General features: G+C 48.4%; 1 protein-coding gene across 3 annotated transcripts in view; it reads right to left on the minus strand.

Moving 5' to 3' along the window:
* The window catches only part of CSGALNACT1 (chondroitin sulfate N-acetylgalactosaminyltransferase 1), a 337,144-nt gene extending 322,811 nt beyond the window's left edge, over positions 1–14,333 (minus strand). Inside the window, exon 1 of one of the 3 annotated variants that reach the window (XM_036838642.1) lies at positions 14,284–14,333. The gene's annotated coding sequence lies outside the window, so the exon portion shown is untranslated. Of the gene's footprint in view, positions 1–13,705; positions 13,727–14,185 lie in introns of those variants that run through there. The other 2 variants (XM_036838641.1, XM_036838644.1) reach the window with 2 other exon arrangements.
* Positions 14,334–14,762: the final 429 nt, after the last annotated feature.

Here is a 14,762-nt window from a genome sequence, read left to right on the forward strand (position 1 = left end):
TTTAACTCAGAGCTAAGTCTCATTTTGATTTGACTACATTCAAAAACAACCCAAAATAAACTCTCATTTTAAGGAGATACAGGCTGCCTTCTTTCCATAGTGCATAAAGGGCAAGTGACGCTACTGCTATTTGCAATTGTGAAGGGATGAAGGCGCTTTCAAAACCCTAACATGAGCTGCTGGGACCATGAGAGGGAAAAACCGATTCGCCCTGATAGCCACCCATTACACGAAACACGGCTTAAAAGCTTTACTCCCTGAGAATAATAAGCAATAAACTGGGCTTAAACCTTATCTGGTTCATGCCCATCAGCCCCAGATTACACGTGTGCACATGCATGTTCCTGTGTGTGTGTGTGTACATGCTCACAGCAGACTGCAGATTTTTTTAGGAATGTAAATAATGAGGGAGTACCACGAACACTTCCAAAAAAAACAACGGTCTTTACAATGATTGTCTCAAAAGGATGTAGATAACTTATCAAAGATACTAGCCTGATTCATAACCTTACTTTTGGCCCTATACTAATAAAATGCTTGCTAGGAAATCCATGATGCAAATTAATTTTTGCATTAGACTGCACAGAAGAAATAAGTTGAAAAAGTAAGTAATGGACCACCCCATGGACTTTCAGTTGATACTGGTTCGACATCTAAAATTATTCTTTTCATCAGCAGCATGTATAAAATGCAACTACTTACTGATGGGTTTTCTCTTCTTCCAAACAACACTGTAACTTGTATTTTTAGCCTTTAAAGCTATCTTAAGATTCTTTAATTTAGTCAAATTAGTTTCATCAGAAATATCTGTTCAGAAGACTGATTCATGAAAAATGCCAACTATAGATAATACATCGCTCCGCTCATTTTTAAAAGGTTTCATAATCTTTGTAGCAGGCCCCTTCTTAATGGCCCAACGGTGCTGAACCCTTCACCAAACCCTCCTGCACTGTATTAGGTACACGGGCACTCTGATAGGAGGAAAACAAAACCACAAATGATCCAGGAAGCTGAGGTATGTCACAGGTAACGAGCAGACTATTACTCTGATAATCCAGGCTTGCGCTGAGCGCTTTGCCTAATTAGACTTCACACAAGGGGGGGATAAACGCTTTAATATTTAACGAGTATAATGGTGTAATCGATGTACACAAATCACCTGATAAGGAACATTGCTTATTAAAGAGAGAGACAGATGGCTACGGGAGAGGTATCATCACTAAATATAAAATCTCACAGGCTCCCACTGTGAGCACCAGCAACGCATCACCACTCCAACCCCAGTGACTCCACGCCTTATTTAGTCCGTCCTCTTGCTCAGGAGCCTATAGGTACGCCCATGGCACAGATTTAAGAAAATCACTTGGTGGAAATAGATCACCTCTGCTGTTTCTCAAAGCGTCTTAACCACTCTGGCTGCTGTCAAAATCCCAGTGAGTCAAGATCTCCAGCATCGGGGCTTCCCTGGTGGCGCAGGGGTTGAGAATCCGCCTGCCAATGCAGGGGACACGGGTTCGAGCCCTGGGCCGGGAAGATCCCACATGCCACAGAGCAACTAAGCCCGTGCGCCACAACTACTGAGCCTGCACTCTAGAGCCCGCAAGCCACAACTACTGAGCCTGCACGCCACAACTACTGAAGCCCGCGCACCTAGAGCCCGTGCTCCGCAACAAGAGAAGCCACCGCAATGAGAAGCCCGTGCACCGCAACGAAGAGTAGACCCTGCTAGCCGCAACTAGAGACAGCTCGCGCACAGCAACAAAGACCCAATGCAGCCAAAAATAAATAAACAAAATAAATTTTTTAAAATACTGTGTAAGATATGAGATGGGGCCAAGCCTCATTCTTTAAAAAAAAAGACCTCCAGCATCTCTCTTATAATCACGTCAGTGCTATAATTAAATATAATATATATATATAATTTATAATTTAATTATAATATAATTAAAATATAATATATAAGTCCTCCTTTTTATAACCTTCAAGAACACTTAATGTGTTGGAAGCCTTCCTGACTCTGTTAGATCCAGCCAGCCTGCCATAAGATTATGAACGCATAATTTGTTTACAGGTATCTTGGAAGAAAACACCAAGCAAGAAAACAGTATGTGGGAAGACAGTTGAAAACAGGCACGCTTATGAACAGCAAATGATATTAAAAGAGACTTTTCTTTTGGGGTGGGCAGTTTGTTTGGTTTCTCCAAGATCAGCTTTACACTCACCTGCAGGGACCCTGGAAGGTAACATGCCCTGTTCGTGAACACAGTTTCTCACCAACCCTGTTGACTATTCAGTTGCTGCCTCTGTTCATTTCATGCATATTTACAAAGAACCTACTGTGTCTACACACTGCACCTTGCTGCTTGCAGCGCATCCAACAATGGTGTGAGCTGTGGACCCCATGCTCCAGGTCTGCAGTCCTGTTCAAGAATGACACAAAAGCAACTGCAAGGCCGCTGCCACATCACACTTGGTACCCATGGAGGCGCCACGCTTGGGCACAGGAGCTTCAGCGGCAGACAAACTTTGTGCAAACGCTGGGTCTCCCTGCCACGCCATCTGCCCCTGCCAAGGCATTCTGTCTACCTGAACCTCAGTCCTTTCCAGTATTTTTATATGGGTTTAAAAACAATTCCACAAATAAAGTGCTTTGGATACTGCTTAGTACCTAGTAGATTTCTTCCTAAGCTTCTGCCACTTCTGCACTCCCAGGGAAAAAATGGACCTCAATTTAATTAAAAAGCCAATAATTCAACCCCTGACTTAGCTGCAGTGATACCCATATCGACATCTTACTTCTCTTTGACATAAACAATTTAATTTTTGACTTGTGTCCATAAACAAACTCCTCCAGAACTATTCTTAGCAAGTGTTTCCAGAAAGATCATGGATTTGAAGTGCAGAGAAAAAAGAGTTTCAAATTTTAATCCAGATGACACTGGGATCATTTGGAGTCAATTTGATTCATGAAGTTTATGGCCATGATTTCCATTTCTGATGCTGTAAAATCAACAGGAAATTAAAACTAATCCCATTGACCTTGAAGTAGGCACTGAGAGCTTACATCTCCAAGGAAGATGTTCCACATGTCACTAAGCCATGGCTTAATAATATAGTCCCTTCTTTGTATTTCACTCTACTGAGAGCTCCTTGAGGTCAGAAACCCCTGTCTTTTCACCTGTGCATCTCTAGCACCGAGAACAGTGCTGGGCACACGGTAGGAGCTCCATAACCAGATTCTGAAAAACCTGACAGCAGGCAGTTATGTAGGTGGCATCATTGTCGGGGCACCTAAAACTACCTGCCAGCTGGCGGTGGTACCCAAGGATGCTGCATGGCCCATCAAGAGCAGTGAGATGGAAACAAGGGACCTGGGCTCCATTCCTGACAATGTCATTCCCCTCAGTAGCTGGGCCATCTTAGATAAGGCACTTCACTTCTCTGGGCCTCTTTCTGTTCATCTGAAAAATACAGAGATAGTCCAAATGATCTCAAATGGTGTTATTATTTCTGCAAAATACTTATGTTGGTCCAACTGATCTCAGAAATAACATTATTTCTGTTGATGTATTCTTGCTAAGCAGTGGTCCTCCCGTGACTTCTAACTCCAACAAGTCACTGACAAGACCGTTAAATGAAGTCTACAAATCCTCCAGAATCCAAGTGTCCCCTTCAGATGCACGATTTTGCCATTTCAAAGATTTTTAGTTCATATAGATAAAATAGATGAACATGGCTGGCTTTAGTCAAAGCTTCTCCATTCATCCTCTGACTCTCATTCCTAAGTGACTAAGAGCTGCAGTAATGCCTGTCCACTTCACACTGGCATGACATTTGCCCCCAAGATAATGAAACAGTCACTTATGGAGACCAGGGAAGAGAGTTTTAAAAAGCTGGTGCCTCCCACATGCCTTCACCCCAGGAAGGGCCGTCCCCACAAGCCAAACAGTCACCTCCCCATGCTTTCAGGCGACCAGACGGGTCTAGTTCCTGCATCTCCTCCTGTCTCCGGCCTCGTTTCCATCAGAACGTGAGACACCCGCTCTGCGTAAAGGGCGTGTTCTCATGGCCTCTGTGCTCCACACGAATAACGGCCCAGGCACTGGTCCAGACTCACTCTTGGAGGAAGAGAAAAAGGTAATTCCAGTGACGCTGGATAAATTCTCCTGAATGCCCAAGGATATACATGGAAAACACTCTCAGGATTTTTAATGACTTAAGTGAAAAATATCCTCTCTACAAAGAAAAACTGTTTTTGAGACAACCCAAGACCCAAGATGTAGAAACAGCTCACTCGATCCAGCAGAGTAACTAGCTTTATGCTCAGGTTTTGGCTTCAGCCACGTTTGGACTGATGAAGCCGTTCACAGTCCATAAATTTCATTGCTTTGCATTCAAATGGCCCCTGAGTCTCAATGATTAAATTCCTACTTTAGGGATTAAGAACTTGCCCATGGCCACAGAGTGAGTCAGCTCGGGAATCCTTTCTCCACCGACCTAGTCTCCTTCTGCAGCAACACGTGTACACCTCCATCTGGAGGAGAGACACAAAACAAACAAACAAAACCCCCTTTACACTCAGCTCTCTCGTTATTGTGGCCCAGAAATCTATGGGCCATGAGTTCAGTGAAAAGACAAAAGGACCCTCCCCACCAAAGAACGTGCTTTGGATACAAGAGCCTGCAGGTCAGAGCCACATCCAAAGAAATATCCCCCCAAACGCAAGTCTCCTCCGCTGGGTTCCCATTATGTACCCACAAACATACTTAAATAAATCTTATTTCTATGCAAATAAGACATCCAAAGGTACCCTGGGTATTTTGAGTTATTTATGTCGAGGCCCAAGAAGTACTTATTTTCTATCCATCTGTAAGTAGAGTAGATGGGAAATAAGCCAAGGATGGCAAGTATCCTTTGGGCAGCTCACTGAAATAGCCGAGGGACACGAAGAATTCCTTCTTGAACGGCAAGACCCCGTCACAGTCCTGCCCCTCTCAGCCCAAGACCATGAGCTACGTGAGGATACCGAGGGCAGTTTTCTGGGATCAGAGTCTACACCCAGGCACCTTATCATAGGGACATATACACAGCAGGTGTTCAAGACGTATCTGATTATAATCATCTAGGACTTAAGACATTAAAAACTATGCAAGAGTAGAATGAGAAGCGTCCAGGCCCAGGGCGAATGCAGATGCTCTGATCCTCGCCTTCCCTTCCACCTTCCCTCCTGCGCGCCTACGTTTCCCTCCCACCTTCCCTCCTGCGCGCCTACGTTTCCCTCCCACCTTCCCTCCTGCGCGCCTATGTTTCCCTCCCTCCCTCCCTCCTGCGCGCCTACGTTTCCCTTCCACCTTCCCTCCTGCGCGCCTACGTTTCCCTTCCACCTTCCCTCCTGCGCGCCTACGTTTCCCTTCCTCCTTCCCTCCTGCGCGCCTACGTTTCCCTTCCACCTTCCCTCCTGCGCGCCTACGTTTCCCTTCCACCTTCCCTCCTGCGCGCCTACGTTTCCCTTCCACCTTCCTTCCTGTGCGCCTATGTTTCCCTTCCTCTTTCCTTCCTGTGCGCCTATGTAATCACAACAGCTGATGCTACCTAGTATTCACCTTGTGCTAAGCCATTTACATACATCCTCTAAATCAACTGGCAAACTGCCCACTACGATGGGCACCATTATCCTCATTTTACAGATGAGAAAACTGAGACCTAAAGAATTTAGGTCGCTAGAGTCACTGAATATGCTGTAGTCTTGAATAGCGCCCTGACAAGGGGCAGATTTTAGATGTGCTACCTTGAAAGCTGCGTGTAATTATCAAAATGGGGGGCTTGAGTTCTTTACCCACTTGAATCAGATTTACTTTTGTGAGTGATATTTTTCTGTAATCTGGATGGATTTTGTATTCATTATATTCTAACCTGTAACTTGTATAAATTTACCATCTGTTGTCATTAAAAAAGTGTTCGTAATTACAAAAAAAAAAAAAAAAAGAATTCAGTAACTTGTCCAGGATCACAGGTAAGAAAGGGTGGACCTGGGTGAACTGGCCCCACTGCCCAGGCCCGTCCCGGAGCTGACCAGACTGTCTCACTTCTTAGAGCAATCAGCAAACATTCATTCCACTCAGCTCCCCAGGAACCAAAGGAACCAACCTGGAATCCATTTCAAGGATTACTCTCCTCCCCACAAAGCTATCCTTCTGTCGCTTTTTAAAAGCCTGCTTGTTCATTTCATTTTAATACACTCTATTAATTCTATAAAATGGGCTTTTGAAAATTACAGTAGCTTACTTTAAACAAACTGTTCCCCGATTCAATACGTTTTTTAAATTTCTCGCATTTTTTTTAAACGCTGAATCAAGCTTCTCTTGCACCTGGGCAGGTTCTGTTTGCTTATTCACAGAAGGGCTGGTTTATGCCCATGAGCCCGCACAGAATAAATGAGTCAGGGCCTCCTGCTCCCTGGCTGAGGTAGCCGGTCCCAGACCGGAATGATTTTGTGAAGCCCGCGCTCCATCCCTACCACACACGGCACCTACCCCGGACACCAAACAAGGTGGCCCATTATCATAAAACCACTAGGAACATCTCCCTGAAAACACCCCTGATCTCACAACACAGCCCACGCTCCAGAAAGGCCAGCAGGACCCTAAACAGGGCCCTGTGGACCGGGCTCCCGGCCTCACCAGGAACAGATCTGGGTGTGTTTAACCGAATCTCCAACTGGAATAAGTAAAGGCTTATTTTCCCATGATACCGGCTACCCCTTGAAGATCTAGAGTGAAAACTGGCAACAGCTAGTAATTTTAACTTAGCTGTTTGCTGGGAGAGGCTGCAGTGCTTCTGGAAAAACCCTGCAGTAGAAGGCCAGGGAGCTGGAAGTCCGTAACAGGCCCTGCAGCAGTGGGGGAGGCAGTGCAAGAGGGCTGCAGGTCTCTCCCCACGCCTCAGCACCGCCCGCCAGCCGCAGATCTGAGCCGCCTGACCCCCTCGTGTCCCCAAGGACAAGCTGCTCACGCTATTGCCTCGCTCTCCACCCACGTCCCAAACCCTTTCCACTCAGCCCGCCTCCAACTTCTTTTCTGGCCTGTTCCAATTTCCATGGGACCCGAGTTCCTGGCTACTCCCCCGGAAGACTCTCATCCCCACCCCTGGGACCCACAGGCACCTATCCTGGGCTCCAAGCTGCCCTTGCTTCCTGGAATCCATCCTCCTCTGGGCCTCCTGGGTAACAAGCCAGCGTGACAGGAACGCTACACTGGCACCAGCTCACGTATCACCCAACCCCGCTGCCGGGTCTGTCCCAGCCCCGCAAGGGAGAACCAGAAAGGATCACTTGGAAGAATTCTATCTTGGAGTATACGTATCTTTATCTGTCCCAGCCCCTGTAATTGGTGGAAGTGGGAGAAGAGACAGGTAAGATGGGGGAAGAGGAAGGGCACCGCTGTGGGTCAGTACCCACCACCTCCAGCGGCCTGATGGCTTCCCCACGCATCTCATTTAATTCGTGCAACAGCCTACCAAGTATTATTATTCCCCATTATGCACAGGAGAAACTAAGCCTCAGACATGTCCACTGATGGGGCCAGGACCCCCAGTCAGTGAGCGACAGAGCTGAGATTCAAACCCCAGCAATGCCCACCCCGAAGGCCCAGAGCCTTCCTCTGCACTGCGGCCTTCCTCATCTTCGCCGTCTCTGTGGTGTCTGGCAGAGCGACTCCAGAGAAGAGGTGAGTAAGAAATATTTGTTGAGTGAACGCATGAACGCCTGACGCCAGCCTTCACACCTTAATATTCTGCAACCACACGCTGGGTTTTATTCACATATTCTTCTTATAACTTGCCTGAGAAGTGCCTTGACAAGACGTTAAACGTTGTACAGAAATAAGTTGTACCACGCTGTATTGTATTTCGAGCTACTAGGAAAAGCCACATATAAAAATCTATAAATAAAAAGTGCTGAAGCAGACCCACTGATAACAGTTCATTTGTCATCCTGCTCCATTGTGTCTAGAAAAGGATACAAATACAAGAATCTAAGGGAAATCAATGTTTTCACATTTTGTTAACCCTCAGAACTCGAAGACGCTTTCCGGGCTACCAATTCAAAGAGTACGGATGCTGGAAAAGACAGCACAGAGGTTCTGGAGCCGGGCAGACACGGACTTAAGGCTCAGGCCCGCCACCCACGAGCTGACCTCGGGCAGGTAACTGGCCTCTCGACACCCTGGTTTTCTCATCTGCAAAAATGCAGAGAATAATAGCGCGTATTTCCTAAGGTTGCTGTGCTGATTGAATGAACAACTCACGGCCCACATTTCGCAGAGCAGTTGTCACGCGGTTAAGGGCTCTGTGTGAGCCGTTTCTGACACATGAAGAGAAGAACTCTAATGGAAATGCAGCAAGAAATCTGAAAAGAATGAATCACTTGCTTTTGCAAACATTATTATAAGCACTAAGTTTATGTGAATCCTCTGTTCCAGGTTATTGTGCCTACCAGCATGGTCTACCCTGAAAGCAACGCTATCAGTAACGATAATAATAATAATAACCACCACCGCCAGCAGCCGCAATGATACATCTCTCATCGATCATGTGCCCGGCACTGTTCTAACCACTTGTACAGGTGTAAGCCTCACAGACAGCTGTGCGGACAACTGTCCCACGAGAGTGCCCGATGGGAGGCGAGCAGGCTGAGGCCCACACTCTGCTTCCCACGCTGTGCACCCTGGCACGGACGCTCCACCTCAAAGGGGCCCCTGCTGGGCTGGCAGCCCTGTTCACAGAGGTTAGCTGCCACATTAACTGAGCAAGTTTCTAAAGACAGGAGACAGAAGTAGAAGGTCACTTTGGAGAGTACCCAGGACCTAAGTTGAAGACCATCATCTTAGTAGTTTTGTTAATAGAGTAGATGAGGACAGCCCCCAAACACCAGTGAACAGCTCCTATCATCAAGTTGCAGGGCGTGTGCTCACGTCCCTTGGGAAGGGAAAATAAGGGGCCCGGGGGTCCAGCATAAACAGACAACTCCCATCTACCTCCTCCCTGCCTCCTGCTTCCCTCTTCCTCCATCAACTCAAACATCCCTTTGTGTGAAAAGGAAACCGAGTAGCAGATGTGACCCCAGGATAACCAAATGTATGTTTTGCACTGTCCAAAAGCAACAACTAAAATGATCTGTGCATCAAAGTACTGTTTCACTAAGTCACAGGATCCAAACCTCTCTGCAAACTCTAGTGCTGCTGTTTCTGTGCATCCAGGGCCCAAGTGCAAGTTCCTAAAAAAAGACTCCCATGTATAAACATGCAATTCCTCCCACCTGGGGCATCCATCATCTTGGTCAGCTGCAGGCTGCTGTCCAAACGCACATGCCTCGCCTTGCATGCAGCTCTACACCCATCACTGTGGCTGAGCCTCGCCTCCTTCTGGGGCAAGTCGGGGAGGCAGGGAGATGCAGGGCCTTCACCGGCGGGATGTTTGAGGGCAGCGGCAGCGCTCCCCCAGTTTAAAGAAGCGTTCTTGTGCAAACAGGATCTGTGTAACTCTTTGACATGCTCAGAATCCTAAACATAACCCCCAAAAGTTAGCTAACTCATCGGGAAGTGATAAGAAGAATTATCTACGACCTTCACACAGAAGTTCTCCTCTTCCCCAGTACTTAGTAATGATCTAGACCTTGAAAGAAAGGCAGCAAAGATCAGACTGCCTTGTTTTAAAGTCCCACCATGTGATGTATATCCAGACAAAACTCTAATTCAAAAAGATACATGCATCCCTATGTTCATAGCAGCACTCTTCACAGTAGCCAAGACATGGAAGCAACCTATCTGTCCATTGACAGATGAATGGATAAAGAAGATGTGGTGCATATATACAATGGAATACTACTCAGCCATAAAAAAGAATGAAATAATGCCATTTGCAGCAACATGGATGGACCTAGAGATGATCATACTAAGTGAAGTAAGTCAGAAAGAGAAAGATAAATACCATAGGATATCACTTATATGTGGAATCTAAAATATGACACAAATGAACCTATCTATGAAACAGAAACAGAATCACGGACATAGACAACAGACTGGTGGTTGCCAAGGGGGAGGGGGCTGGGGGAGGGATGGAGTGGGAGGCTGCGGTTAGTAGATGTAAGCTTTTATATAGAGAATGGATAAACAGCAAGGTCCTACTGTATAGCAGAGAACTATATTCAATATCCTATGATAAACCATAACGGGAAAGAATATATATGTATACATATACTGAATCACTTTGCTGTACAGCAGAAATTAACACAACATTGTAAATCAACAATACTTCAATAAAAAACACGCTGAAAAAAGAAGTCCTGCCACGTGAAAATCGGAATCAGAAGTCTGATAACGTACTGAATTCAGAAGAAATCCCTCGGTAAGATTTGGGGCCTGCAATGCGCTGAACTCTTCTGTAACGGTAGTTAGTTTTACTTTACCGATTACTGGTATTTAGTTTGTCACTGTAATTACATTTCACTGAAAACCTGAAAATACAATATTCTCTTATTCACTCACAAACCATATGGCAATATTTTCAGTCATCGTGTTTGCTTACATACCTTGTCGGTATTTTTTTCTACCAAATAGCAAATTCCATCTGACAAATAAAAACACCCACACACCTTCAAGTTGTTCAATAGTCTCAAGCCTGACTAACCTCATTCAAGTTCTAATTTAGAAATAAGAGGGCTTTTCAAAAACTCCCAGAAGAAAAATGCCTTTCAATGATACATCTTGGAATGTAATGAAATATATATTTTTATGCGTGGAATTTCACGTGGCCCCTTTTTTAAAAAAACACAAGACACCAGCAGCTCCTACTGGCCAGATAAACTCCTTGAGAAACAAGTTATTAGCGCTCCAAGTACCAATTTAGGAAATAAAGCAATTTTAAACACATTAAAAGATAAAAATAAGCTCTACCAAAAACGTACTCCCCAAAACCCCTGAAAAATACTAGAGCAAAATCATATATTTGAATTTTTAGACGGTTTTTTTAAAGTCATATATTGGAATATGAGGATATGCAAAGCAAAAAGCCCGATTATTACATCTCCTTTAAACCTTTAAAGTTATTCTCAGATGGTACCGAATCTGTAATTTAAGACCACTTGCACATATTTTATTTTTAACATCTTTATTGGAGTATAATTGCTTTACAATGGTTAGTTTCTGCTTTATAACAAAGTGAATCAGTTATACATATACATATGTTTCCATATCTCTTCCCTCTTGCATCTCCCTCCCTCCCACCCTCCCTATCCCACCCCTCTAGGTGGTCACAAAGCACCGAGCTGATCACTTGCACATATTTTTAGGCCTTTGGTAATGCTTTTCACACAAGGTTGCCCTTTTCTAATAAAGTATTCCGTGTGGCGAACCCAGGAAGTTAAGTTCCTTCGCTACCTTACAGGACATAATAATGGCAAAGCATGACAGCCTGGGTGATACGCTATGCAGAAGAGGCCCCTAGTGGCGGAGCCGCTGCTCCGACTTGGCCGCGTAAGCTTTTATAAGACTGCTTCACCACCAGGGCAAAATCGATAGGTAATCAAGTCTACCTGAGCTACCTGAGCTACCTTCTTTAATAACCTCTATTAGCCCTAGTATACAGTAGGGCCATCATTTAGAATCCCAAGGTCCTTTCACTAGGAATAGAACACACGTGACCTGAAGAATAACTTCATTACATCCTGTCTTTCAAATCCACAAATACTGATGAAGCCGCGCGCCCTGCCCGGCCTGAGCTGGCCTGGAGAGACAGGGTAAAAGCGAGAGCAAGCGCTGTGCAGAGCTTCCTGTGCTTTCTTTCCAGTGTGACAACATTACACTGGGGACAGGGCTAGAGCAACGTGAAGACCGGGAAGTACAATGCGTCATCGTGTGACCTCGTGATGGATTCTCACCAACAGGAAAAACCTGAAGTATTGCCCACCTCCACCTCCAGAGTCTCAGCCCCTCACTTCCTAACACCCAGACAGGGCAGCATCTGAGGTTCTTCAATCAAGGGTGCTTGAAGGGATGGATGGGAAGGAAGCCTGCACACGAGGAATTTTAAGTTAAAAACAGCAACAACGCTGTAACATGGCAGATCTGGGGGTTCCTAAAAGTCAAGGAAGACAAGAGACAACTTTTCCAGAGCACTTAGTGTGCTCTGGGCGCTGGGATAAGCTCCTAAGTGTTACTTCCTTTTTCCCAACGTCTTCATAAGGTGAGGGATATTACTGGCACTTTACAAAGTTGAAACCAAGGCTGTGAAAGGGTGACTTGCCCAAGGTCATACAGTTAATAAATGGGAGCCTGCCTGGAGCCCAGGAGTCTGGGACGGCAAGGCAAAAGTTCCCTTCGCTTTCGTGTAATCTGGTGAATCCAAAAGCTTGAGATTTTGCTTTGAACCCCATTATGACAGTTTGCAATCTGGAGCACAAAGATGAACAGAATTAAAGCATTTCAATGCTGTATACTTTAGAGTACACATAGGATGGAAAGAACCATCACATATTTAAACCGTTACGGCCCATCTCTCGCTTTCTAGGAATTGACCCTCTCCGGGAGTGCAACACGCCGTCCCATGTCCTATTATGCACATTACACGTGTCCGAGTCACTTTTTACGACTAAGGCTTTACGTTTTTTGCTTTATGCTTCTATATCTAAGTTTGGCGTTTCTGCTTCCAATTAGCAACATGACAGCACCGCGCAGGGCTTGTTAATGTTCACTGTTGCAAGTAACGCTACGACAATTACAAGTTTCTTGTGTGAAAATGTTAACAAAATCCAACAAACCCGGTAGAATTGAATTTCCATTTCTAGTAAAAAGACGTGAAAGAACAGTTAATTATCTTTATTATCTAGACCTCTCTAACAACATTTAAGTAAAAACCACTCCGAGGCTTTGAAATCAGAATAAAAGCGGAGTTGGCGGCGAAATAGCCAATCAATTATGTACGAGGGCTTCCCAAGGCTCGCTGTTTCGGCGTGCACGGCGCTGTTAGACCTTCTCCTCTCCCATCCCTTGGCTCATCGGTGAGAAGAAAAATTCAAAGTCACCGACCGGCGTGCAGGTGCAGGAAGCGCAGCGGAAACACCAACTTCGCGGCGCCTCCGTACAGCTCTCCTCCGCGGCCGCCCTTCACCCCCAACCCCAGACCGTGCCCTCGAGGGGCCCCTCCGCTGACCGCGCACAGCACTTCCTCCCGGCATCCCGGATCGCGGCGACCCTCAGGCACGTTCGCCCCGGCCCGGGTCCCAGGCAGAGGGCACGCTGCCCACCTCCACCTGGGCGCGCCCCCCGCGCCCTCTCCATCCCAGCAAAGACGACTCTGTGCAGCCGCAGCTAAAGCAGTCACGCGGGCACGTGCCAAGGCTACTTTTTAGTCGGTGTTCAAGAAAGTCATCAAACAGCTGAAGGCCACCAGAGTCTGGTGAAGCCACAGCGACCCCGGCCAGCAGCGCCCGGGGCCTTCCCGGAAAGCCTCCCCCGCGACCCCGCGCGCCCACCTGCGGGCGCCGCGCCACCCCCGCCCCTCTCCTCCCCCTCCCCCCCTGCGGCGCGACCCCCTCCCCACGGCACCGCCCCCCAGGGCCGCGCGAGCCACCCGTGGTGGAGCCGCGGGGCGCGAGGATGCCGCCCCGACGCCCCCGCGGCGCCCACGCCCGGCCGGCCCGGGCCCGACTCACCGCGAGGCGCTGCCGGCCGGCTCCCGCCGCTCCCGCCGCCGCCGGCTCCTCCTGCGCGGCGCCGCGGGCTCGGCTCCACCTCCCGCTCGGGCGGCCGCGGAGGCTCCGGGGACCCGGGGGCGGGGAGCGCGGGACCGCGGCCGAGCCCCGCGCCGGGTGGGGGCCGCGAGCCGCGGGGCGCGGGCCGGGGGTCCCTCGGGCCCGAGCGGGCGCCCTGGCCTGAGCCGCTCCCCCTGCGGCGGGCGCGCCCGAGACCACCCCGCAGGTGGCGGCTCCGCGCGCGCCTGAGACCCGGCGAAGTTGAGGGAGGGGCGAGGACGCGGTGGCGGTGGGGCCCCAGCAGGGGGCGTCGGTGTCCACTAGGCAAGTGTGGCCCTTGCTCTTTCTGGACTGAGACCCCCGCCCGACCCCCTCCCCCCAGCCGCCCTGTCCCCTTGCCTGCTCTCGGCTGCCCTCCCCTCCCTGGGCCGACTGACTTACCCAAACTTTGCACATGGCACTTCGGAGAATTAACCCCGCAGTCGCGGTCTTTGCGGCCCGAGTGGGTTATAACCCTTCGCTAGAGAGCTGTTACTCACAGTGAAGGTCAGAAAGCCCGTGAGCTCCGCGACCCCACCGCCGTGGGGAAGTGATGTCTGCAGGGAGCCCTGACGGCCACTGGGAGGCCGAGGAGGGAGGTCGGAGCGGGGGAAGAAGGATGGAAAGCGGGCAGGCGGGGTGTGGAGTAATAAATCGCCTCCCCTCTCACACACACACACACACACACACACACACACACAGGCTCTCGGGGCCACAAGTGCCCTTGACTTGCAAGTGCTCCAGCGCTCCTCTGCGGGAGGGGGAGGTATTTTGAACCCCAATTCTCGGTATAATGAAGGAGACTCGGGAGGCAACAGGGTCCGCCTGGAGGAGGCCATCTCTCCACGCAGCTTGCAGAGGCGCCCACGGCTGAGGCAAGGCAGGACCAGAGCTGAGACCGGCCCTCCGGCGCCTGGTGCTCCTTCTACTGCCCGGCCAGCAGAATGCCCAGGGTCCCCGTCCCAGAGATTTGGGGGCA

This window comes from Balaenoptera musculus, chromosome 21 (genome assembly GCF_009873245.2).
Source record: "Balaenoptera musculus isolate JJ_BM4_2016_0621 chromosome 21, mBalMus1.pri.v3, whole genome shotgun sequence".
In the NCBI taxonomy this organism is placed as follows: domain Eukaryota; kingdom Metazoa; phylum Chordata; class Mammalia; order Artiodactyla; family Balaenopteridae; genus Balaenoptera; species Balaenoptera musculus.